The sequence below is a fragment of the Nyctereutes procyonoides genome, unplaced genomic scaffold, assembly GCF_905146905.1.
Source record: "Nyctereutes procyonoides isolate TBG_1078 unplaced genomic scaffold, NYPRO_anot_genome, whole genome shotgun sequence".
Classification (NCBI taxonomy): domain Eukaryota; kingdom Metazoa; phylum Chordata; class Mammalia; order Carnivora; family Canidae; genus Nyctereutes; species Nyctereutes procyonoides.
Genome location: NW_026575128.1, coordinates 9,251,333 through 9,277,242, shown reverse-complemented (window position 1 = coordinate 9,277,242; position 25,910 = coordinate 9,251,333). Strand labels below are relative to the sequence as shown.

General features: G+C 39.8%; 1 long non-coding RNA gene across 1 annotated transcript; it reads right to left on the bottom strand.

Moving 5' to 3' along the window:
• Positions 1–1,068: 1,068 nt before the first annotated feature.
• Positions 1,069–25,893, bottom strand: LOC129520636 (uncharacterized). The gene is made up of 3 exons (XR_008666645.1): positions 25,528–25,893; positions 18,638–18,747; positions 1,069–1,150 (listed from the first exon to the last, which is right to left on the bottom strand). It is a non-coding gene; the product is annotated as an uncharacterized LOC129520636 (long non-coding RNA).
• Positions 25,894–25,910: the final 17 nt, after the last annotated feature.

Genomic DNA, 25,910 nt, shown 5'->3' with positions numbered 1-25,910 from the left:
ACTTCCCCAACAAACACTCACTGAATACCTACTGTATATGCTACATAGTCGGGAAATAGGATACCCAATCAATGAAATACTATATAGCCATAAAAAAAGGATTTCAATACACTAATAGAGCACAATCTTTGGGTTATACTATTAAGTGATAAAGCACGGTACAGAAGATTAGATATTGTATACTTTTTTATGTGTAGGAAAGAAGGGAACTATGGAATAAATGCTATAGACTCTTGACAAGTATTGGTATGATGAATGACAAAGGAAAGTTAAAGGGTGAATATTAAAAGAGACTGGGCAAAGGAAATGCAACATGTGAGTCCCCAATAAGATCCTGGATCTGGGGAGGAACAAAAGCTATAAAGTGTTAAGTCCAAACTGCAAAGGGTCTGAGATGTTACCTTACTTGTATAGTTATACACACTCACTCACACACACACACGAAACCTCCAGATCTCTGTATCAAAGAGCAACTGCTTTTACTAACACAGCAATCTTAGAACCTATTTCCTATGCCCTACTTTCCCATAGGGTGACAGAAAAAGGGTCTGGTGTCATCTGCTTACACTATGGGAAGTTTGCACCATGGAGTTTGTACTATGTAAGAGAAACTCCAAAATTATGAATCTCAGAGTCTATCTAGAATGACCTTCATAGCTACCCATCCCTCCTTCCAGAGAGGGACAAACAGATCGTGGCTTTAGAATGTAAGCAAATCCCATCTGGGGAAAGGTGGGAATGATCTCTACTTCACCTTTGCAAATGTAAACAAGCAGCTGAGGAGAGGGGAAGGTAAGACTTTTTATCTCTCCAGAAGTCTCTTTTTAGGGTTGCTATACAAACCAGCTTTGACAGATTTTTTTTTTCTCTGAAAGCCCTAACCATGTAGAAAAGTGAAAATATTTGTGGAGAGTTGTTTTTTGACCTAAGGGATATCAGTGGGACAATGAGTGAAAATTACATAAGGACTATATATTAGACAAAAATATTTAACAAATGTAAACTTTCCTGAAATTGAGAATTGTATTATGATATATTTGAAAATGTCCTTTTTCTTAGGAGATAAACACCGAAGTTATTTATGGGTAAAAGGTCATGATGCCTGCAGCTTGCTCTCAAATGGTTCAGCAAATAATAATAATACGCCAGCCTAAAATAAAAAATACAAGAAACAACAAGTGTCAGTGAGAATGTAGAGAAAAAAGAGCACTACTTACAACAATGTTTAACGAAGACATCATTATCCTCTCTGTACAAAGGAAGAGACGAGCTTGAAGATAAAGGTGCTTGCTTAGTGGCACAGCTAGTAGGTTAATGAGCCTGCTTTTTAAACCCAGGTATGTCTGATGCTAAAGTCATCATACTTGTTTTTCCACATGATTTCCTCAGGGGCAGAAACTACTTGTGATTTCTTTTTCTTTTTCCAAGGCCTACACTGTGCCTGGTAAGTAGCAGGCAGGCACTCCATAAATATTTCTTTGCTGAAAAATTGCTAGTTCATACCATGTTAGATCATACTTCCATGTTTTCTTTGAGTATTTTCCCCCCTGACATGCCCTGCCTTTTTTGCCTTTCTTTCTTCCTTCCTTCCTTCCTTCCTTCCTTCCTTCCTTCCTTCGTTCCTTCCTTCCTTCCCTCCTTCCTTCCCTTCCTTCTTCTTTCTTTCATTTTCTCTTTCTTTCTTTCTTTCTTTCTCTTTTCTCCTTTCTTTCTTTCTTTCTTTCTTTCTTTCTTTCTTTCTTTCTTTCTTTCTTTTTCTCCTTTCTTTCTTTCTCTTTCTCTTTCTTTTCTTTCTTTTCTTTCTTTTCTTTCTTTCTTTCTTTCTTTCTTTTTCTCTTTCTTTTCTTTCTTTTTCTCTTTTCTTTTCTTTTCTTTTTTTCTTTTCTTTTCTTTCTACCTAACCTTCCTACCTACCTACCTACCTACCTTTGAAATGCCTTGAAAGGCTCCTCTGTGGAGCATTCCTGACTGTTGAGCCTATACTGATCTCTTTCCTTCCATTTAAATAATGCCAGCCCCGCAGTTTAGCGCTGGACTACATTCTACTCTATATTGGGCTTATACTGTCTTATTCATGGTTAGCTTCTCAGGATGAGGACAGGGTCTTCTCTTTGGAATGCCTCAGAGCACATATCATAAGCCTAATCACATGGCTCACTGATTGGAAGACTTCTCATCTAGAGCCAAATAGCACTGGAAAGCTACAGTCAATTCTATACTTCTGAAAGTAGCAGTCAAAATCGTACTCTCTGATTAAGAGTCCTGCCTAATTGAGGGGTGCCTAGTTGGCTCAGTCTGTAGGTCATGTGAATCTTCTTGATCTTGGAGATGTGAGTTCAAGCCCATGTTGGACATAGAGATCACTTGAAAATAAACTTTTAAAAAGATTTTATTTATTTATTTGACAGAGAGAGAAAGAGAGCAAGAGCTCACAAGTAGGGGCAGAGAGAGAAGCAGGCTCCCCTCTGAGCAGGAAGGCTGATGCTGGACTCAATCCCAGGACCCTGGGATCATGATCTGACCTGAAGGTAGGCACTTAACCAACTGAGCCACCCAGGTGCCCAAAAATAAAATCTTAAATTAAAAAAAAGTCCTCCCTTAGTGAACAGGAAAAATGATTGTTGCCGAGGCACAATAAATTCGCTATTAATAAAGGATAAGTGTTGAAAACAGAGATGAAAACAACTCTATCAAGATTTTGCCAAATATAACTCCAAGTTCTACTTTCAGTCCCAGAATTCTTCAATGGCAACTCTAGATTGTTCTATGGAAATTCCCAGGTTCTATTCTGCAAAACCCAGATTCTAATATTGGACCTCCAGGTCTGAGAATACCGGATTCTACAACTAGAAGTCCATATTTCACCATCATTCTACTGTTGGACTACAGATTCTACTCTAGGAACCTAATAATTTGTGTTCAAAATTCTAGGTTGTATTCTTTGAGTCCAGTATTCTCCCAATGGACAAACAAATCCCTCTATTACAATCCAAGATGCTGCTTTTGGAATTATAATTCCTATTTTGGCAACTCCAGATTCTATTTCCCAAATTCCATATTCTAATATTCTAATAACCTCAGATTCTCAAGATTCTCAGTCAAGGCTCAAGATTTTTTTTAAAAGATTATTTTTATCTATTTGACAGAGAAGGAGGGAGCGCACAAGCAGGGGAAGCAGCAGGCAGAGGGAGAGAGAGAGACGGAGGCTCCGCACTGAGCAGGGAGCCCAATGCAGGGCTCAATCCCAGAACCCTGGGCCATGACCTGAGCTAAACACAGACACTTAACTGACTGAGCCACCCAGGCGCCCCAAGGCTCAAGATTATTATTTTTTTTTAAGATGGTATTTATTTATTCATGAGAAACAGAGAGAGAGAGAGGTAGAAACACAGGCAGAGGGAGAAGCAGGCTACATGCAGGGATGCCAGGTCTCTAGGATCACGCCCTAGGCTGAAGGCAGTGCTAAACCAACCTCTAAGCCACTCAGGCTGCCCAAGGCTCAAGATTCTAACATTGGAACTTCAGGTTCTATTTTTGGAATCACATATCTCACTTTTGGAACAAAAGGTTACATTCTTTGAACTCAAGATCTTAATTTTGGACATTATATTCTGCTATTACAATTTAAGATTTCATTATTGGAATCTCAGTTTCCAATCTTGGAACTCAAGAATCTACTTTAATAACTTTAGATTCTACTATTAAAACCCTAGGACTTTGTCTCCCCTGAAGGTTCCATTATTAAAACTCTAGATTTCATTCTCAGAAACTAAAATTCTACTATAGTAACTTATACTTTAGTCTCAGAAACACAGATTCTATTATTGGGATTAGACCAGAAGTTGAGGCTGAAATTCTGATAGTAGAATTTTGGGCTTCCATTATTGAGACTAAATTGAGATCTTTCATTTGAGACTCTGATTTCAGAAATGAATAATTTATGTTTGGAATCCCAGATTCTATTGTGGTAAGTCCCTCATTCTATCTTTGGATATAAAGAGTATTCAAGATGCTGCTATTGGCACCATAATTTTTATTAGAGTAACTCCAGGTTCTATTTGTTAAACCTCAAGCTTTACTAAATTTAAATTTCTAGACTCTAGTATCTAGAGGTACTTACCATAGTGGTTAAATGCATGTGCTTTAGAGATACAGAACTTGTGGTCAGATACTATCTCTGTGCTTCCCAGGCATGTGACCTTTGGAAAGTTATTTAACTTCTCTGTGCCTCAGTATTTCATTTGTAAAATAGAAATAGTAATAATAGAACTCACCTTGAAGATTTTTTATGAGCATTAAATGTAGTAATAATAACAATAATAATACATGTAAAGCACTTAGAACAATGCTTGGCATAGTAAGCATTTAATAAATGTTAGCCATTAGCATTATTGCTGATTCTAATAGTAATCTAGTAAGCTAGATTCCAATTTCAAAATTTCATAATTTAATATTGCACCTCAAGGTTCCATTAGGCCACCTCAAGATTCTCTACTGAAACTCAAGATGTGCTATCTGAATCCCATATCTTTTTTTTTAATTTTTTTAAAATTTTTATTTATTTATGATAGTCACACACAGAAAGAGAGAGAGGCAGAGACACAGGCAGAGGGAGAAGCAGGCTCCATGCACCGGGAGCCCGATGTGGGACTCGATCCCCGGTCTCCAGGATCGCACCCTCGGCCAAAGGCAGGCACCAAACCGCTGCGCCACCCAGGGATACCTGAATCCCATATCTTATCTTGTATTTCAAGCTAAGCCTTCAAATTTTAGTACTGTATTATAGGAACTTAAAGTTCCAATCTCAAAATCCAAGATTCTAATAATATAATTCCATGTTCTAATCTTGTAACTCCAGGTTCCAGTTCAGGAACTCTAGGTTCTTTCCCTGAAACTGAAATGCTATTGGACCTCTAGATTTTACTCTCAACCTGACATTTTACTATTAGAACTCTAGGCTTTGAATTCAGAGCCCGAGATTTGGATACTGAACTGCAATATCTACTACTGAAACTTCAGGTTCTATTCTCTATTCATTCTACCAACAGAACTCAGCCACTAACTGGAACTTAAAATTCTGCTATGAAAGCATAGGCTCTACTCTTTGAATTTGAGTCCTGTAATTATATTACTTTTCTTATATTTTGTCTTTTTTAGAGAGAGAGAAAGGGGATGTGGAGGGGCGGAGGGGAGAGGGGGAGAAAGAATCTCCATGGGGGTGGAGCCCAACCGGGGCTAGATCTCACAACCTGAGTCCAAATCAGGAGTTGGGCACTTAACTGGCAGAGCTGACACAGGCACCCCCTATAATTAGATTCCTAAATCACAACTAGAAATTTTACTTTAGGAATTTCAATAATGGCAACCCAAGATCTGTATTTAGAATACCAACTACTATTCCATGACTTTTGTATTTTCTTTGACCTCCAAGTTCTATCAAAGTCTGAGATTCTCCCATCCAAGTACTAACCAGGCCCGACCCTGCTTAGCTTCCGAGATCAGACGAGATCGGGCGCGTTCCGGGTGGTATGGCCGTAGACCAAAGTCTGAGATTCTAACACTAAATTATAGGTGTCAAACTTGGAATGGCAGATTTTACTATTTTACTCCATATATCATTCTTATAACCCCAGATTTGACTCTCTGTTTTCTGGCATCTAGAGGATGCTGAGAAAGGTTTCTTGAGCATTTCCCAAGCATTACTACTTGATTATACACTGAATCCTGCTCTCATATTCCTGAGATAACAAATTCCTTGGTGAATGGAGTCCTCTGGCAATGGCTACAATAATAGGGAACCAGGTTGGTCCATGACAAAATTATTAAGTTAATGAAACTTCCTACAGTTTGCCTTCCTTTCCCCCACCCCTTGTCTTATATTTGAAGGCTCTCCTTCAGGTCCCCAGTTCCCTCATGCACTCTCAATGAATCCATCCAACCTACTTAGGTCAAGTAAGTGGCTCTCAAGAATATATTTGAAATTTTTTATGCTAAAGTAAAAATGAATTAAAATATTTCATACATTCCCCTTCCCCTCTCCTCCATTTACTAATTTAAAAAAATTTATTTATTTTAGAGAGAGAAAGCACATGCATGAGTGGGTGGGGGTGGGGGTGGGGGAGGAGAGTGATAAGCCGACTCAGTGCTGAGTGCAGAGCTTGACCCAGGGCTTGATTTCAGGACCCTGGGATCATGACCTGAGTTGAAACCAAGAGTTGGAGCCACCCAGGTGCCTCTCTCCTCCACTTAAATACTTAAAATTTAAAGCCTCAGCCAGCATTTAAGCTCCTAATGCGACATTTCACATATTTTCAAGAAATGAGATTAGTAATTTGGAAAATCACAGGGCCTCTGGAGGACCCTCGAAATCATCACCTTACCTGGTTGATTGATATCATGTTCCAAAAAGATTCTGGGATTTAGAAAAGTTTCCTCATTTCCCTTCCCATTTGTAAAATGGGGCTAAAAATTTATGTAGATAACATATATAGGAGAGCTTTGTGAATATTACGCAATTATGCAATGTTGGTTTTGTTATTACCCCTCTCCTTCACTCTCTTCTAATGAACACTTCTCTAGCTGCTTTGCTAATGACTGCTATGCCATGTGTTGGACATGGCTTGAATTACATTGCTATTTTTCTCCTAAGCAACACCCAGCAATCACTTTAGATTTTCTCTGGCACACTAGAACACCCATTAGAAAGACAATTCCCTTGATTGGTTTCACTGAATTTATAATAAATGATTTGAGATTAATGAGCATAACAATTACCTATTGAACATTTATCAAGTGGAAACAGCCAAGAAGATAAAGATGGAGAAGTCTTAATGTCTAGAGTTGAGGAGATTAGGGATATGCCAGTATGTTAGGGAAGACTTCAAAGATCAGGTGATCTGCTACCTCATGAAAGGAACATAATTCTAAGAGGGGAATAAGAGCACTCCAGGCAAAGAGAATAATATGAACAGAGGCTCAGAACTGTAAAAGTGCCTTTGATAGGAGCACCTGGCTGGTTCAGTGGGAAAAGCATGTGACTTTTGATCTTGAGGTCATGAATTCAAGCCCCACATTGGGTGTAAAGATTACTTAAATAAACTTTATTTTTTTAATTTATTTATTTATTTTTTTTATGATAGTCACAGAGAGAGAGAGAGAGAGAGAGAGGCAGAGACACAGGCAGAGGGAGAAGCAGGCTCCATGCACTGGGAGCCCGACGTGGGATTCGATCCCGGATCTCCAGGATCGCGCCCTGGGCCAAAGGCAGGCGCCAAACCGCTGCGCCACCCAGGGATCCCTTATTTTTTTTTAAATTAAGGATTTTATTTATTCAATTGAGAGAGAGAGAAAGCACTAGTGGAGGGGAGATGCAGAGGGAGAGAGAGAAGGAAACTCCCTCCTGAGCAGGGAGCCTGACATGGGGATTGATCCCAGGACCCTGAGATCATGACCTGACCCAAAGGCAGATGCTTAACCATCTGAGCCACCCAGGTGCTCCTAAACTTTAGTAAATAAATAAAAATGCCTTTGAGGGGTCTCTGGGTGGCTCAGTCAGCTGAATGCCTAACTCTTGGTCTCAGCTCAGGTCTCCATCTCAGGGTCGTGAGGTTAAGTCCTACAAAATGCCTTTGAGAATGGCAAATTTCTCTGTTAGAGTATCAGAGGATGCCTGGGTGGCTCAGCGGTTGGGTGGTTGGGCATCTGCCTTCGGCTCAGGGCGTGAACCCAGGATCCAGGATCATCCAGCATCAGGCTCCCTGTGGGGAGCCTGCTTCCCTCTCTGCCTGTGTCTCTGCCTCTCTCTGTGTGTCTCTCATGAATAAATAAATAAATCTTTAAAAAAACATAGAGTATCAGGTCCATGGAAGGAGGAAGTGATAACAGTGATTAATAGCCAATATTCACAGCTTCCCAGTGTACAAAGTCCTTTTAAAAAGGAAGGTTGGAAAAAAAATAAAAAATAAATAAAAAGGAAGGTTGGGGTGCCTGGGTGGCTCAGTTGGTTAAGTGCCTGCTTTTGACTCAGGTCATGATCCCAGGGTCCAGCATCAGCCTCCCTGCTCAGCGGGGAGCCTGCTTCTCCCTCTCCCTCTGCCTGCCACTCCCCCTACTTGTGCTGTCAAATAAACAAATAAAATCTTAAAAAAAAAAAAAAGAAAGGAAGGCTCAAGGAAGACTTTATAGTACAAAGATTGACATGTAGGACTGTCATAGCAGCTAGACCCAGGTTTATGTCTGTTATATTTGATAAATGATACATTTAATAATTATTTAACCTCTCCAAGTTTCAGTTTTCTCTCCTGAAAATAAAAGTGCTCACCTCATTGGATACTCATCAGGATTAAATAAATCTGTCAAGTTCTTATACTCTAGCTGGCATGTAATAACTACAATAATTAGTAGCTAATATAAACTACTATTATTTAATCTGTAAGGTAGAAAGTACTATCTCAGTACTACAGAGGAGGAAAAAGGTTAAGTGGCTAAGGTGGGATGCAAAAAATCTTTTCTTTCCCTCTCCTTCCTTCCTTCCTTCCTTCCTTCCTTCCTTCCTTCCTTCCTTCTTTTTCTTTCTTTCTTTCTTTCTTTCTTTCTTTCTTTCTTTCTTTCTTTCTTTCTTTCTTTTTCTTTCTTCTTTCTTTCTTTCTTTCCTTTCTTTCTCTTTCTTCTCTTTCTCTTTCTCTTTCTTTTTTCTCTTTTCTTTTCTTTTAACTATATCAGAGACTCCAGATTGCAAAAGCAAGTTGGGACCAGAGTGTTAAGAACTCTAAATGGGCTTTATACCATATAGGTTATGAGGAGCCACAGAATGTTTTTCAGCAGGAGAGCATTTTTTTTATTATAATTTTTTTTATTTATTTATGATAGTCACAGAGAGAGAGAGAGAGAGGCGCAGAGACATAGGCAGAGGGAGAAGCAGGCTCCATGCACCGGGAGCCCGATGTGGGAGTCGATCCTGGGTCTCCAGGATCGCGCCCTGGGCCAAAGGCAGGCGCCAAACCGCTGCGCCACCCAGGGATCCCCAGGAGAGCATTTTTTAAATCAGATTTCTGTTTCAGAGAGAATTCAGAACCTTTTGAGTAGATTCACTGGACTTAAAATCAATGGTTGTAATTCTAGTGATAATAAAAATGTATTGAGCATTAATTATGTACCAAGCATGTGGAAGGAGAAAAAACTTTGGACCGCATTTTGTTTTTAGAAAATAGTGTTGGGCAGCCTGGGTGGCTCAGTGATTTAGCTCTGCCTTCAGCCCAGGGCATGATCCTGGAGACCCAGGATCAAGTCCCACGTCGGGCTCCCTGCATGGACCCTGCTTCTCCCTTTGCCTGTGTCTCTGCCCCCACCCCCCCCGTGTTTCTCATGAATGAATAAATAAATATAATCTTTAAAAAAAAAAGAAAATAAAGTGTTAGATGGCATTACCCTACTTTAAAAACAAACAAAACCAAAAAACCTCATAGGAAGAAAACAGAGGGTCAGCTCTCTTAATACTCTATTTTTAAGGTGATTTTTTTCCCCTAAAGAGAAAAGATTATATGCTTTTCTTCTACAGGTATTTTACAGACACTATCTCTAATCTTCATAATATGCAGGGCCTGGGGATCTGAGGATGGATGGGTAACCTCCCCAAGGTCACAGAGCTGGTAAAATGGCATGCCAAGATTTAAATCCAAGCTTATCTACTCCAATGCTATTGCTCTTTTATCAATACCTTACTTCCTCCCAGTGGGTAAAGAAGATATTTTAAGGCAGGAAGATGTTTCCCTGGAATTATACTCAGAGAATGAGTGTGAGGACCAACGGTGGGTGCTGAGGCTGCTTCCTTGAATGCAGAGAAGAAAAAGAATCTGAATCCTGGAAGCTTCCAGTCATTGGCTGAGACTCTAGGGGAGAAATGAGGGGGATGGGAAGCAGAAAGGGCCAGTAGTTGATGATAATCTACCTGATAAGCCTCACCTCACCAGATAACCAAGAGCTCTGGTAAACCTACACTGTGCCAGGGACCTGGAGTTGCAGGAACTAATACATTCTGATTCCATAGATCAGAACTAGCAGGGCTCACAGCAATTAAGTCCAGTATCCTCATTATATAGATAAGGAAACAGGCCCTGGGACTTGCCCAAGTGTCACATAGCAGTGAGGGACAGAATTTAGCACCCTTGCCTTATTAGAATTTACTTCTCTTTAATTCATGCCCAAATGAAGGCAACCGATAGAAGATGCTTTCCCAAAAGCATGCTTTTAAGAGAACAGAAAATATGTGCAGTAAGAAGGGGGCAGAGAGGAAGGAATGGCACTCAGAATCTTAGGGACAGTTCTGGCCCCCTCCCCAGCATTCTCCGGAGTAGGCCATGTTTGGGTATTTAAGAGGCTGTAACGTGGGAAGATAGTGACTTGTGTTTCTAGCAGGGACCTCGTGGGAGTAGAAGTGAGATTTGTCTTCTTTCCTCCACTCAAAACCACACTTTCTCTACCTGGAATTCATTTGATACAGTATATCCCAATGTAAAAGGATCTCAGGCCTATCAAAGAGACGGCAGAGCTTGGTTCCGTGGGAACTGTGGGCTGAGAGTCAGAAGATCCAGTTTTAGCCCCAACTCTGCCACTATCATTCTAAGTGACCCTAGCCAGCTCTTCCCCATCTTTGAACTTTAGTTTTTAGTTTTCTCATCTGTGAAGTGGGACACTTGTGTCCTACAGTCTGTAAGGAGTCTTTCAAACTCTATCAATCTAATTACATCTTTCTGGGGTCTAAATCGTTAATGTTGCCCAGCAACAGAGGTTCCACATTGATTGGAATCTAGGGGTCCTGATGGCCTGATCTTGTGCTAAGTCACAAACAAAGTTTTCTAGGTGACATAATGTTGTCTAACTACAGAAGTTCCCTAGCTAGACTGACCTCTTTCTGATGAAAAAGACTCCAGTCTTTTAGACAGAAGCTTTATCATGCTAATCACCCTGACACTTACTTAGGATTCAGAATATCCATTACTTTACTTGGCAGATAAGATGATCCATTTTTTAAAAAAACATTAATTTTTTTTTTTTTAATTTAAAGTGAACTCTATCCCCAACATGGGGCTCTAACTCATATGACCTCAAGATCAGGAGTCACATAGTATTTACCAACTGAGCCAGCCAGGCACCCCAAGATGATCATTGTTAAACAGTGTGAAGCATAATATAGAAGCTGAACCTCTCTGAATCTCAACTTCCTCATCTATAAAATAAAATAAAAAAAAAACTTTAAAACCTGTAAAATATCTACATAACTGGGTTGTTGTGTGAGGCTTAAATAAGAAAATATATTTCACAGTATCTGGCACATCTAATTCATCACTCAAAGTTGTCCTTCTCCATTGCTATTACCTGAGGTGTCGTCCAAGATACCATCTTGCTTGGATTTCTGTAAGTTTCAGATCTTATTTCTACAATTCCATTGCCTCTCAGCAATCAATGGTATTCTAAACATAAATTGAATCATGTCCTTCCCTGACTGAAAATGCTCTTAGGCTTCCCATTTTTCTTCAGAAAAAAAAATCTCAAATCTTTACCATGGACTACAAGTCCTTTGTGACCCGACTGTTTGCCTACACTCTTGGGTCTCATCTCTTGACACTCATTCCTTGCTCAGGTCACTCCAGCCACACTGTCAGTTCCCGAAGGTGCTTTTTCACATCAGGCCATTCATTCCACATGCTGTCTCCTAGCTAACTAGGACTTGGTCTTCAGATCCCAACTTACATGTCACTTTCTCAAAGACAGCTTCCCAAATCCTCCTGAATAATTATTCTCATAGAATAATAATGATCTCCCTGCTCCCACTACTATCTTTTCTGATGATCTTATAATATTTAAGAGCTTAAGAGTATGATCTTTGTTTTTTTTTAATTTTTATTTATTTATGATAGTCACACAGAATGAGAGAGAGAGGCAGAGACACAGGCAGAGGGAGAAGCAGGCTCCATGCACCGGGAGCCCGATGTGGGATTCGATCCTGGGTTTCCAGGATCGTGCCCTGGGCTAAAGGCAGGCGCTAAGCCGCTGCGCCACCCAGGGATCCCAAGAGTATGATCTTTGGAAGCTGAGATCTGGGTTCAGATCCTTGCTCTGACACTTCTGCTGTGTGATCCAGGACCTATTCCTTAAACTTTCTGAACCTCAGGGTCTTAGTAAATGGAGAAGTTAGCATCAACCTCAAAAGATTGTTATGAAGATTAAATGAGAATGCAAATGAAGCACTTAATGCAATGAGCAATAAGTGCTCATAAATTGTGGCTATTTATTATTATTGGTAACTATCACTAATAATAATTCTGTAAATGCTGCTAGGCCTATGCTATTGTACTTTTGTGCCATGGAAGACAACTACAATTTGTGTCAATATTCCTAGGTTTCAGTCCTGAAATGGATTCCTTGGACTTGAGTATCCTTGGTCTTTGAGCCTCATTTCTTCACCTATAAAATAGGCTTATTAGCCCCTCCCCTACTCACCATGAAGGGCTATTGTGGGGCTCAAACAGGACAGTACATGTACAAAGGCCATGCAAATTGTAAAGGGCTATATGCAAAAGGTCTGTTATTAATAATCTTTGGCTCACCTTGCAAACGGACACTGAATAAACAAAGTAACATTGAAGTCATGTTCTAAGTGATTGAGGCCAAGGGAAGAGCTTTGGTCTGGAGGCCAAGTCTGAACCTGATCCTTTCTCTTGGGGCCAGCCCTCTTACCCCTGATTGTAGAGGGAAGCCTGAATATCTCCCCAATCTCTTCAATGCCTCAGGGTGTAAGGAGAGGAGAGAAAAGTCCAAAAGTAAGACATGGCTTGTTCGCCTGCTCTATTGCTGTCTGCCCAGATAGGGAGAGGGACCTGCTTAAGTCTCTTCCTGTGTCCTGATTCTTCTGACTCCTCCTTCCAGGTACACAGCATTGTTAAAACCCTGGATAGAAGGGCGTACTAGCTAAACTAGGAATAATGTTTCACATATCTTCACTGCCCATCCTACTTTGGCATTGTCACAGAAAACATATTTTCCTAGATAGTCAGGTAGATGGGTTAATATGTAAAAGAACAACACATGACTCAAATGTTGACCATCCATCCATTCATTTATTTGTGACCTAAGGCAGATCTTGGGTTTCATGTCCTCATCATATAAAATGGTAGATGCTGGATTCTAGGATCTTTGATGTTCCAGCCAGTGGCATGCTGGTAGATGCCTAATTAGATAATAAGTGAATAAGTAAATAAATACATTTAATAAGTAATTAAATAATGCATAATTACTGGCTGAGTATAGTTATGAAATGAAGGTTAATATTTTGTTTTTGAATAAGAAAGTGAATCAATGAAGAGATCTATTGGAAATTCACTCATTTCTCAATAATATGACTTATTTGCTACATCAGATGATAGGGTTTTAAAAAAAAGATTTACTTATTTAAGAGAGAGAGAGCAGGGAGGGGGAGGGGCAGAAGGAGAGAGAGAATCTCAAGTGTAGAGCCCAACGCGGGGTTCAATCCCACAACCCCACGACCCCGAGATCATAACCTGAGCCAAAATCAAGAGTCAGATGCTCAACCAACTGAGCTCCCCAGGCAGTCCCAAGTAATAGTTTTCAAGTGCTTTAAGAGCTATGTTTCCGGGATCCCTGGGTGGCGCAGCGGTTTGGCGCCTGCCTTCGGCTCAGGGTGTGATCCTGGAGACCCGGGATCGAGTCCCACATCAGGCTCCCTGCAGGGAGCCCGCTTCTTCCTCTGCCTGTGTCTCTGCCTGTGTCTCTGCCTCTCTCTCTGTGTCTCTCATGAATAAATAAATATATTAAAAAATAAAAATAAATTAAAATCTAGACAATTAAGAAAACAAACCCTGACGTGCCATTTGCCAATTTCTGTGGTATAAATATTCTCACCATAGCCAATTTCACAAAGTTTTAAAATTTGATGAAGACCAATTTGTCCCTTTTTTCTTTGTTGTTAGAACTTTTGATGTCATATCTAAGAAATCACCACTTAATCCACAGTCACAAAGAGTTGTATCAATGTTTCCTTCTAACAATTTTATAGTTCTAGCTTTTACATATAGGTCTTTGATTCACTTTGAATTCATTTTTTTTTTAAAGTTCTGATTCTTTCTCAGAACTTTTTTTTTTTTATTTATTTATGATAGACATACAGAGAGAGAGAGACAGGCAGAGACACAGGCAGAGGGAGAAGCAGGCTCCATGCACCGGGAGCCCGATGTGGGATTCGATCCCGGGTCTCCAGGATCGCGCCCTGGGCCAAAGGCAGGCGCCAAACCGCTCCGCCACCCAGGGATCCCTGAATTCATTTTTTTAATGATATGAGGTAGGGGTCCAATTTCATTATTTTGCATATAGATAACCAAGTGCCCTGGCACCATTTGTTAAAAAGACAATTCTTTCCCCATTGAGAGGCATAGTGCACTATAATTTAAAATGTTCAGGGATCCCTGGGTCGCGCAGTGGTTTAGCGCCTGTCTTTGGCCCAGGGCGCGATCCTGGAGACCCGGGATCGAATCCCACATCGGGCTCCCAGTGCATGGAGCCTGCTTCTCCCTCTGCCTGTGTCTCTGCCTCTCTCTCTCTCTCTCTGTGACTGTCATAAATAAATAAATTAAAAAAAATAAAATAAAATGTTCAAAACACCGAGAGTTAAAGCATTTTATTTCTTAGTAAAAAACTGTTAAGAGTAATTTGAATGGTGCTTGCTTTCTTATTGTATAATTTACAATATGACTGACCAACTTTTCCATGCTTGGAACATGCTCCCACTTCTAAGTTTGGGTCAGCTTTCAACATTTTATTCCTTGCTCTTTCAACATTATGAAGTATGTTCAATAATTTTAATGTGAAAAACATCTTCATTCTCTTGGTCACAACCATTATCTTCACTTATATCAATAAATTGGCCTTCACTAAGTTCCTCTGGCTGTATATCTAGAGTCTTTCAAACGGAAGGTATATCAATTCCCATACTCAATGATTTCTTCTATAATTTCATTAACATTAAAGTTTCACCTGCAGCTGTATCCCTTTTTGTTTCTTTTTTCTTTTTAAAAAAGTTTATCTATGTAATCTCTACACCCAATTTGGGGCTTGAACTCATGAGACTGAGATAAAGAATTTCACACTCCTCTGACTGAGCCAGCCAGGTGCCCATCACTTTTTGTTTCTTTGCTTCATTTGATCTCCCCGACAACCTCCTTGTTTGATTATTCATTCCTTTAAAGTGTCATGTGGTTTTTATCACTAGTAGAAAAAGAAGCAACACAGTATATAATTTATTGTCTGTGTCAAAATTGAAAAAAAGATGACCAATCACTGACAGACTTTGAAAGAAGTGATTGAGGGGGGCCTGGCTGGCTCAGTGGGTAGAGCATGTGACTCCTGATCTCTGTGTTGTGAGTTCAAGCCCCACATTGGGTGCAGAGCTTACAAAAAAAAAAAAAAAGTGATGTGATTAGTCAGTGAACATGATGTGAATCTATTATTTACATAATGATTCATGGACTGAAGAAATAGCAGCAGTATTTGTACTTTGTGCAATTACTTATAGTTAACATACTATGATAAATGAAACTTCAGTGCCCCTGGCTGGCTCATTCAGTGGAGAATGCAACTCTTGATCTTGGGGTTGTGAGTCCGAGCCCCAGGTTGGGTATAGAGATTACTGAAAAATAAATTTTTAAAAACAAACAAACCTGAGTTGTGTTTTGAGGGGATGTTACTTAACTAAACTGTGGTAAGTAAAATTCGCAAATTTCAGACCTATGCAAAGCAAGGGCTGCTTGTATTTAACTGTTTTTAATATAATGTATTCAGTTATAGTTTTATATAATTTAGCCTTTTACAAATTGCTGTAACAATTGGCTAGCAAAGTTTCTCAAAACTTAATAATTGGCTCTCATGATCCAATACAAGTTGGCCCCAGCCCATTACTGTTTGCAACTTACATGCTCCTCAGTTCTATAAATCCAATCCTTTCTTCCCACAGCCAAAACTGAGACACACACACACACACACACACATAAATACTTTCAAAATAAAGGAAAAACTTTTCAACTCTATTCCTATAGTGTCTGGTTCATAGAACTCAGTGCTTGTAGAATTCAGGTGGATTCATATTCACATGAGAATGCACACATAAATTCAGTTATTTCCTCATATGCATACCCTCATATGATTGGAGTATAGCATACCCAAATAAAATAGACCTGTAGGTCATCAGGTTGTAATGGATGCTAACTAATGGGCTGGTCTACTCTGTGCCCCCAAATATCTTTTGTTTATTTGGTTTTCTGATTACGAGAGGATATATGTACATTGGAAAGACTAAGGAATGGTGTAAAGAAGCCATTAACTCTTTTCTAGAGCTTTAGAGATAGAGATAGAAAACAGTGTTTGAGGTTAAAAAGAAAAGGCAAGGAAAGATAATTAACTCTGTGTTTACCATGTATCTGGCACTTTGTTGGTAACACATATAGTTGTGTACCATACAAATAAGAAAAATAAGACTTAGAAAGTGACTTCCTTCAAACAGCCTGAAATTGGTGCAGCTCGTTATCACTTAACTCCAACGTGCAAGCTCCTCCCACTGCACTGTACCATCTCTGTATACATTGGGCAGTGGCATGGACTGCGCTGGTGGGTAGAAGAGACCTGCTGAAGTGGACACCCTCAGGAAAGGCCCAGAGAGTCAAATGCTATATAACTTTCCTCCTCCAGTCCAGTCCATACTTACATCATTAGAACCCAGGTATCCAGGGTCTTTCTACTGTACCATACATGCCACGCTGCCTCATCTGTAATTCGTATGAAAAATACATCATAAACATTCCCCAGCATCAAGTGTATCCTAATATTTTCCTTCTGGGACCAGAGGATGGCAGTGAGTCATCATGATCAGTGTTAATAATGTTTATGCTTATGGAAATACGCTCTTGTGTTATTCAGTCAGATTTGACATATATGAAGGCATTTCACTTATATTATAATGCTCGTGGTGGTTTTCCCCTGCCTGGTAGCTGGTGCACATTCCCACGCTGAGTGTGGGAGGATCCCACGGCCAGCATCCCACGGCCATGCTGAAGCAATGAGGAAATATGTAGTCAGATGGACCTGGGTTGGAATCTTAGCTCTGCCAATTACAGTCACCTTAGATAAGTAACTTCACCTCTCTGAACCTGTCTCCTACTCTGTCAACATGTTGAAACAGCACTCATCATTTTCCCCCTCAAGTCTGCTCCTCTTCCCCTGCTGTCTCTCTCTCGGATAGCACTGATTACCAAGTTGCCCAAGCCAGAAATTCAAGTGTCTCCTTTGACTTCTCCCTCTTTTTCACATGCCAATCTAATCATAGTTTGGTGATTTTGCCTCCTGAAATCACCATTTTCCCTCTACTACCCTAACTCAGGTCACCACCACTTTTGCCTGGGTTATTTCAATAGACACTTACAAATGGCTTCCTTGTCTCCAAATGAGTGTCCTCTAGTTTCTACACAACAGTTAAAGTGATCTTTTTTCTAAAATCAAACCCTTAATGCCACTGACCAGCTTAAATGCTCTAATGGCCTTCGATCACCCATAAGATAAAATCCAAAGTTCCTGACATGAATAAGGCCTTACGGATTTGGCCCCTGCCTTGGGTATCACTGCTCCCAATCTTGCCCTCACTGCCTCAACCAAAATTGCCCTCTCGGTTCTCCCGACACATCACGTTTTTTCTTGCCTCTAGGTTTTTGCACATTCTATTTCTGCTGCCTGGGATATGCTCTTTTCCTAACTATTCCCTTCCCACTTCCCCAATTTATGTAGCTAAGTCCCAGCCATTCTTCAGGTCTCTGCTTAGGTATCATTTCCCCTAAAAACTCCTGCCCAACACCTAAATTTGAGTCAGATGTCTCTGATTTGTTTTCTGCAGTACACTGTACTTACCCTCTAAAATCATAATTGCCTATTTTCTCATCTACCTCTACTAGTAGAGTCTAAACTCCTTAGGCAGAGACAGTACCTTGCTTACCACAGAACATAGTGCCTGGTAAATAGTAGTGTTCAGTAAATAGTTGACCAAGTGATTAAATTAATGAACTCTTCTTTGCTGTTACTGCTCAGGCTTTGTACTCTAGGTTTCAGCATCTGCTTTTAGCCTCTTTTCTGATTTAGGTGACCTGTTCTTTTCTTGTACCTCCCAAGGCAACTCTATATTCTTTTACTGTCAACATCTTCTATAGTTCATTAGTATAGTCTATTCTTTTTTAAAAAAAAGATTTTAATTAATTAATTAATTTATTTATTTATTTATTTATTTATTGCAGGGGGAGGGGTAGAAGGAGAGAGAGAATCCCAAGCAGACTCTAAACTGACCTCAATCCCACGACCCCAAGATCATGACCTGTGCCAAAACCAAGAGTAGATACCTGCCAACTAAGCCATCCAGGCACCCCAGAACAGTCCATTATCTGTGCTTGTCAAGTGACTACCTTCCTAGTTGTCCAGAGAGATTCAGATAATAACATTATTACCATTTAATGAACACCTACTCAATTCTTTGTATATATAATACACATTAGCCTCATCTCATTGATGAATACACAGGCCCTTCCATTCATACCTTGTAGTTACTCGTGATTTGAATTCATGGCTGTCTTTTTCCAAAGCTGTTCCACTACATAGCCTTGAAAGTGCTATATCTTTTATTGTATCAGGTTGGGCAGAAAATATCTGTGTTGGTAGGGGAGAGAGGCAATGATAGCAGTGAGGTACAACCCTTAGTAAGGGAAATTTGGTAATATTTAACAGAACTACATATGTATTTATCCCAGATATCCCACGTCTAAAAATTTACCCTAAAGATATATCTACATTAGAAAAACATGCATATATAAAATTATTCATTGCAACATTGTAATGCAAAATATTATAAACAATCTAAATGCCCTCAAATAGGGGAATGGGTGAATAAACTATAGAAGTGGTTCTCAAACATTTTGGTCACAGGTCCCCCTTTACTCTCTTATAAATTATTGAGGACCCCGGAGTTCTTTTGTTTATGTGGATTATATCTATTGGTATTTATCACCTTTGAAATTAAAGCTAAGAAAATATTTTAAACAATTATTTATTTAAAATAACAATAGTGAACTCATCATATGTTAACAAAAATAACTCATTTTAATAAAAAATAACTATATATTCTAAAACAAAAACATAGTAAGAAGAGTGGCATTATTTGCATTTTTGCAAATCCCTTTACAGTTAATCCACTAGAAGATAGCGGGGTTATCATATCTGCTTCTCCATTCAATCTGTTGGGATATGTTGTTTTAATTGAGATATATGAGGAAAATCTGTTTTGTAGTTAGGAAAGTGAGGAATGTTTTATTTTTTAATATATTTTTAAAAAGGTTTTATTTATTTATTCATGAGAGACACAGAGAGAGAGCCAGAGACACAGGCAGAAGGAGAAGCAGGCTCCCTGCGGGGGGCTTGATGCAGGACTCAATTTCAGGACCCTGGGATCACGACCAAGCCAAAGGCAGACACTCAACCACTGAGCCACCCAGGTGTCCTGAATGCGGCAATTTCTTAAAGGTTAACTGCAACATGGAATCTGAAACTATTATCAATGAACTTTTTGTACTATATTCCATTAAAATCCTTTGGTCTATATTAGACTTTAAGGGGATATTTTACCCATGTATGTTTTTATAACATCATGCATTGGTCATTTTAAAAAAGATTTTATTTATTTATTAGAGAGAGAAGAGAGAGGAGCAGGGGAGGTTCAGAGAGAAAGGGGGAAGCAGGCTCCCTTCTGAGCAGGGAGCCCAATGAAGGGCACAATCCCAGGACCCTGGGATCATGACTTGAGCTGAAGGCAGATCCTTAACTGACTAAGCTGCCAACACATCTCGCATTGGTCATTTGAAAAAAACACTAGCTCAGAGTTATGCACGCCTTCCAAATGTTAACACACTTCACTATACAATAATTTTCAAAAAAAACACTCCACAACATTTGTTCATATCACCACTCACATCTTCAAAAAAGTTTGGGAAGCTGCTGAGCTCATGGTGGTGAATACATTTTCCAAAATTCTAATTTTTACTTGAAAACTTGAATTTTATCTTTGGCAACAAACACTTCCTTGAAGTGACAAGCATATCCATTTTGTTTTCTAGAAAATGTCTGCCAAATTTCCACATCTGAAAAATGATAGTTTATCTGTTGTTCTGTAAAGTAAAAATGATGTTCAAGTAAGTGAGCAGCGTGTGTGTGTGTGTGTGTGTGTGTGTGTGTATGTTTTCTAGCTTTATTCCCTTAGGGAGCTTAGAAGCAATGGTACCATAGTGACAATGAACACACCTACTACCTAGATCTTGATTTTTAAACATCATTCTCCACTAAATGGAACTAGGGTTATGAAAGGAAATGGGTGATTCTAGAGGCTGGGAAAGCACAAAGTAATCCTGGGACGTGGTGCTACAAAGTAAGGGAAATGTTTAAAAAATGATAAGCTCCCAGCTCATTTTGATATAAATCAATAAATTGATAAATGAATAAATGAAGGAGAAGCAAGATGCTCTCCTACACAGTAAGAAGACAAAAAATGTATAAGGAATGTTAATGATGGAATTATAAAATTACCATTTGGCAACAATTATAGTCACAACTGTTTCAAACAAGCATTATCAATAAATGTTAAAACTTGAATGTAGTCTCAGATGACTCCCTACAAGATATTTATTAATTACAAAAAGCAAACTAGTTACTTAACGCTGGATAAACCTGACAGATAACACCTTAATTAACCAAGTGAACAAAGTTGTTATCACCAGTGATGGGACACACAGTATCCCATGTCTCCTGAGGCACTAAGGAAGACACAACATCAATTCTGTAGTATTCCCTCCAAAAATACATAACTTGAATCTAATCAAGAAAAAAATATCAGACAAACTCAAATTGAGGGGTATTTTTACAAAATAAATGACCTATATTCTTTAAAAGTGTCAAGGTTATAAAACACAAAGACTGAGAAACTGTTCCAAATTAAAGAAGATTAGAGATTTAACAACTATTATGTGTGATCCTGCACTCAATCCTGGACCAGAAAAAAACAATTATTTTTTGTATAAGGAATGTTAGTGGGACAATTGGCAAAATTGAATAAGGTCATAAATTAGATCATAGTATGGTATCAGTGTTAATCTTCTGATTTTGCGAACTGTATTGTGATATTTGTACTCTGTTTTGAGGAAATGCACTGAAAAATATTTAGGGATAAATGGGCCAGAACATAATTATAACAGTTTGTTTATACATCTATAAGTGTATCCATCTCTAGAAGGAGGAAGAATGACAGCAAGTGCACACACAAGTCAGTAAATGAGAATAAAGCAAATGTGGTTAGATATAGGTGAGAGATATATGGGATTTTTGTAGTATTTTTGCAACTTTTCTTTACATCTGAAATGATTTTTTTGAAATTATTTTTTTTTTAACTTTCTCTTTTTAGGGTCTAAAAATTTTTTTTTAAAGATTTTATTTATTCATGATAGTCACACACAGAAAGAGAGAGAGAGAGGCAGAGACACAGGCAGAGGGAGAAGCAGGCTCCATGCACCGGGAGCCTGACGTGGGATTCGATCCCAGGTCTCCAGGATCGCACCCTGGGCCAAAGGCAGGCACCAAACCACTGCGCCACCCAGGGATCCCTAAAAATTTTTTTTCTAAAGTAATCTCTACACTCAACATGAGGCTTGAACTCATGACCTGCTGATCAAGAGTTGCATGCTCTACCAACTGAGTCAGCCAGGTGCCCCAAAATTATATTTTAAAAGAAGTTTAAAAATCCCATAAACATAACATTTTGAACTATTTCCTTCTAAATAAATATATAAAAACTTAATTGGGATCATACAATACTCTTTTACTTAACCTTGCTTTTCTTTTCTTTTTTTAAAGAGATTTTATTTGAGAGAGAGAGGGAAGGAAGCAATCTCCCTGGGGACTATCCCAGGACCCCAGGATAATGAGCTGAGCAGCCCAGGTGCCCCTTAACACTGTTTTAAATTTGATAGTGAATCATGAGCAGTTTTCAATGTCATTTAAAATTCTTTAAAAACACAATTATTAATAATATTTGTGTACTGTAATTCATTTAATTCCTTTATAGTTTTCCTTATATTTTTGTTATAAACCTACAGCAATGCACATAATAAAGATCTTTTTGCATATATCTTTATTCACATATTTAATTACCTACTTTTGTTTGATTCCTAAAATGGGATTTGCTTTGTTCTTTTGTAAATGATTCAAGGGACCTAACAATTTCCTTTTTAAGTCTGGTCTAGGGCTTGCTTGTTCGGTAGCACTGTGAATTCTGGGTTTCACTCCTGGCTGTGGTTGGTGATTACAGAGGGGTGTGGAGGACTGCAGCTGGCAGCAGCAGGCTGGGGGCAGTTCGGAGCTGCAGGGCAATCATCTGTTGAAGGGGAGTCTTTCTCTATGGTGGGCCCTGAAAGTTAAAGAGAATGACCTAAAAAGTCACTGAATGGGTGGAATGCACTAGCTTGATGCACATCAGGCTAAGCCAGCCGAGATCAGTTTAACATTCTCTGAGCTGTACTCTGAGACTGGTTGTGTGGACACAGAGATGACCAAACACTGAGCCTGGGACTCAAAATCTGATAGGAGAGACATATAAGTAAACAGAGATTGACAGTGTATTGATAAGTGCTTATAAATTTGGGAAGCACAAGGATTATTTGGAACATGAAAGAGGTTTTGTGCCTTCTTTTATTTTTTTTAAAGATTTTATTTATTCGTGAGAGACACAGAGAGAGAGGCAGAGACATAGGCAGAAGGAGAAGCAGGCTCCATGCAGGGTTCCCGATGCGGGACTGGATTCCAGGACCCCGGGGTCACAACCTGAGCCAAAGGCAGAGGCTCAACCATGGAGCCCCCCAGACACTCCTTGTGCCTTCTTTTAAACTTCTTTTTTTATTAAGAATTTTATTTATTTATTCATGACAGACACAGAGAGGCAGTGACACAGGCAGAGGGAGAAGCAGGCTCCCCATGGGGAGCCCCGTGTGGGACCCGATCCCAGGACCCCAGGATCACGACCTGAGCCAAAGGATGCTCAATCACTGAGCCACCCAGGCGTCCCTTCTTTTAAACTTTTATATAGTATCTACTCACACATAAATATTCATTCATTCCTCTTTCCTCCTCCTTTTTGTTCATTGCACATATAATTTACTGAACATATATATACCCTAGACCAGCAGTGAGTGGTATAGTAGAGTTGGAGAGGAGAGAAATTTCAGTAACAGCAAGAAGTATAATTTATCAGACTCAGTGACTATCCAGAATTAAGGATAACTCCTTAATTTCTTGCCATTCACAAAGCAAGAAAATGGGTATCTCTTTGGCCTCATTTCCCCCCCAGTTTTATCGATGTATAATTAATTGACAAGTAAAAACCTTGATTTTTTAAGTTTATTTATTATTTTTTGTTAGTAATGTCTACACTCAGCATGAGGCTGGAACTCAGGACACTGAGATCAAGAGTTGCATGACTCTCTGAGCAGGCCAGGTGGCCTTAATTTTTCAGAATAAAATTTAAAAGCAAAGAAAATTTTTATTGGGATGCTGCTATACCTTAAACTCACGTGAAGAAACTATTCTTAGCATACTGGCTTTCTATGGGATGTGTATGGCATAAAAATGAAAATGGAAAGGTCTACCAGATTAGGAATAAAAGGGTGTTTTAGAGTCACTGTGTAGTTGTGGAAATCAATGCAAAACTGAGAGTAGGTAACCAAATCAATTGACAGCAGGTGAAAGATTGAAACGAAAAAGGTTTATAGTAGAGGAGGGGAAAACAGAGGAGAGCTACTTCAGGAGCAGAGAGCAAACTGGGTAGGAAGAGTTGAGTGATGGAATGAAATTAGAGATGAAATGATTTATAGTAGACTACTATGATCAGGAAGTGATAGTGATGATAAAGGCAGTCTCTTTCAGCAACATATTTGAATAGAAGGGGAGAAAGTGTGAAGCAAGAGGAAACTGGTCTTGGGAACAAATGAATCATCTTCATGTAGTAGCTACACCCTGGGTAGCATGATTATTCGTAAACAAATACAGATTTCCCGTGGTGATAGTGAACCAGGTTTGGAAAGCACTGTTAACGCTGGGCTGCCAAACTAATCTAAATGAAAGGGCCTATTTCTCTAGATTGAAAATTTTTAGCAACAGTAACTTACAACATTTTCTGAGTATTGCAAAAAGGATTGTTAGGGCATCAGATGGGAGACGGAAGGAATCTCAGTGTCTACTTCCAGCTCTCCCTTCTGTTAGATGTATTTCACATGTAAAATGGTGGTAGTAGAGTACTTAATTCATAGAGTTGTTATGAGGATGAATCACAGTTTTTCTCTGAGCCCCAGTTTCTCTTGTTATAAAAAGGGGATAGTGATTTTTTTTTTTTTTTTTGTAATGTGACTCAGAAGTAGGTAGTGAAGGCACACTCAGGATTGTACAGGAACAGGAACAGCTTATTGATTGGAGGAGAGCTGTAAGGTTATATTTTCTCTAAGGTGGCTGCTCAATTATTATTTGAACGTTCCCAGAGACCTTATATAATTTTCTCATTAAGATTATTATTAGGACATAACCTAAGGTGAGATTGCCTTATAACTTTTATATACAGAAAAATATACTAGCTTTACGCTAAAATCTGCTTTGCAATAGAATGTTATAGCATCTAGTGTATTAGGCTCCATTTTTCCTCAGTGGAGGGAAATTACATAAATCCATTAATGAAATTTAGGAAAATTTTACCCAGACCAGGGACAATAAAGAACAATGCACCATCTTTTTTTTTTTCCTCCCTTTTCTGATGCACTCATGTTTTGAAAGGGATATATTTACACAGAGATTGAGAGAGAAAGAACAAAAACAGATGGGAACAATCTTGAATTTAAGAAAGACTGAGAGGGTGTTTTGGAACCAACAATAATTGGAACTAACATTGAGAAGCTACTTCTCTGGGCTAGTTCTTCACATAAATTACCTCCCATTTTCACAACAACCAGCACGGCAGGCACGAGAAACCCCAGGTTCAGAAATAGGAGGTAACCTGCCCAGGGTCAGGGGCTAACCTGCGCCGCCAGGTCCCTGCTTGCCCATCCGCCACAGCGCTCCAGGACAAAAGTGTCCTATTACTGGGGAGTTTGGGCCCAGGCGATCTGGAGGATTTCCTTCCCTTCCGACGGTCTTTTGGTTTCTCCTGCTTTCGGTTCTGGCGTGTGCATCCCGAGGCCGAGGGGGGCCGCACGGGATCCCCGCAAACAGAAGGGTTCCGCAGGCCGCGCGACGCGCCCACTTCCTTCCCTCAGGGCCCGATCCGGGGTCTGACTGCGGTCGGGGCGGAAGAGTGGGGGTGGGGTGGGATGGGGGTAACGTAGACGACGGGGGTGGGGTGGTTCTTACCTTTAAGTTGCTTATGAATTTCAGAACAACCCGTTGGCTATTCTCTTGCTCGGCATGTTATGGTTTTTTTTCTAATTTGGGGTCGGTTTGGGATTAAGGACCTGGTACCCGTCGGAAATTTCTGTACCGCTCTGCACAGCAGATCCAGAAGTTAAGGTCAAAGACCATTCAGGTGCTTTGGGCGCGGGTTTTGCGCGGGCGCGTGGACGCAAGGTTGGCGCTGGGTCCGCATCCTACACGCACACCCACGGAAGGGCTCAGGGGGCCGTCGCCCCCCGAGCGACGGAAGCCCGCAGCGCCCCTCAGGCCCGCTCTGACGAGAACGCGCGGTGACGGCCGCCCGCGCACCTTCGGGGGAGAAGGGGAGGTCCGGGCGCTCGCGG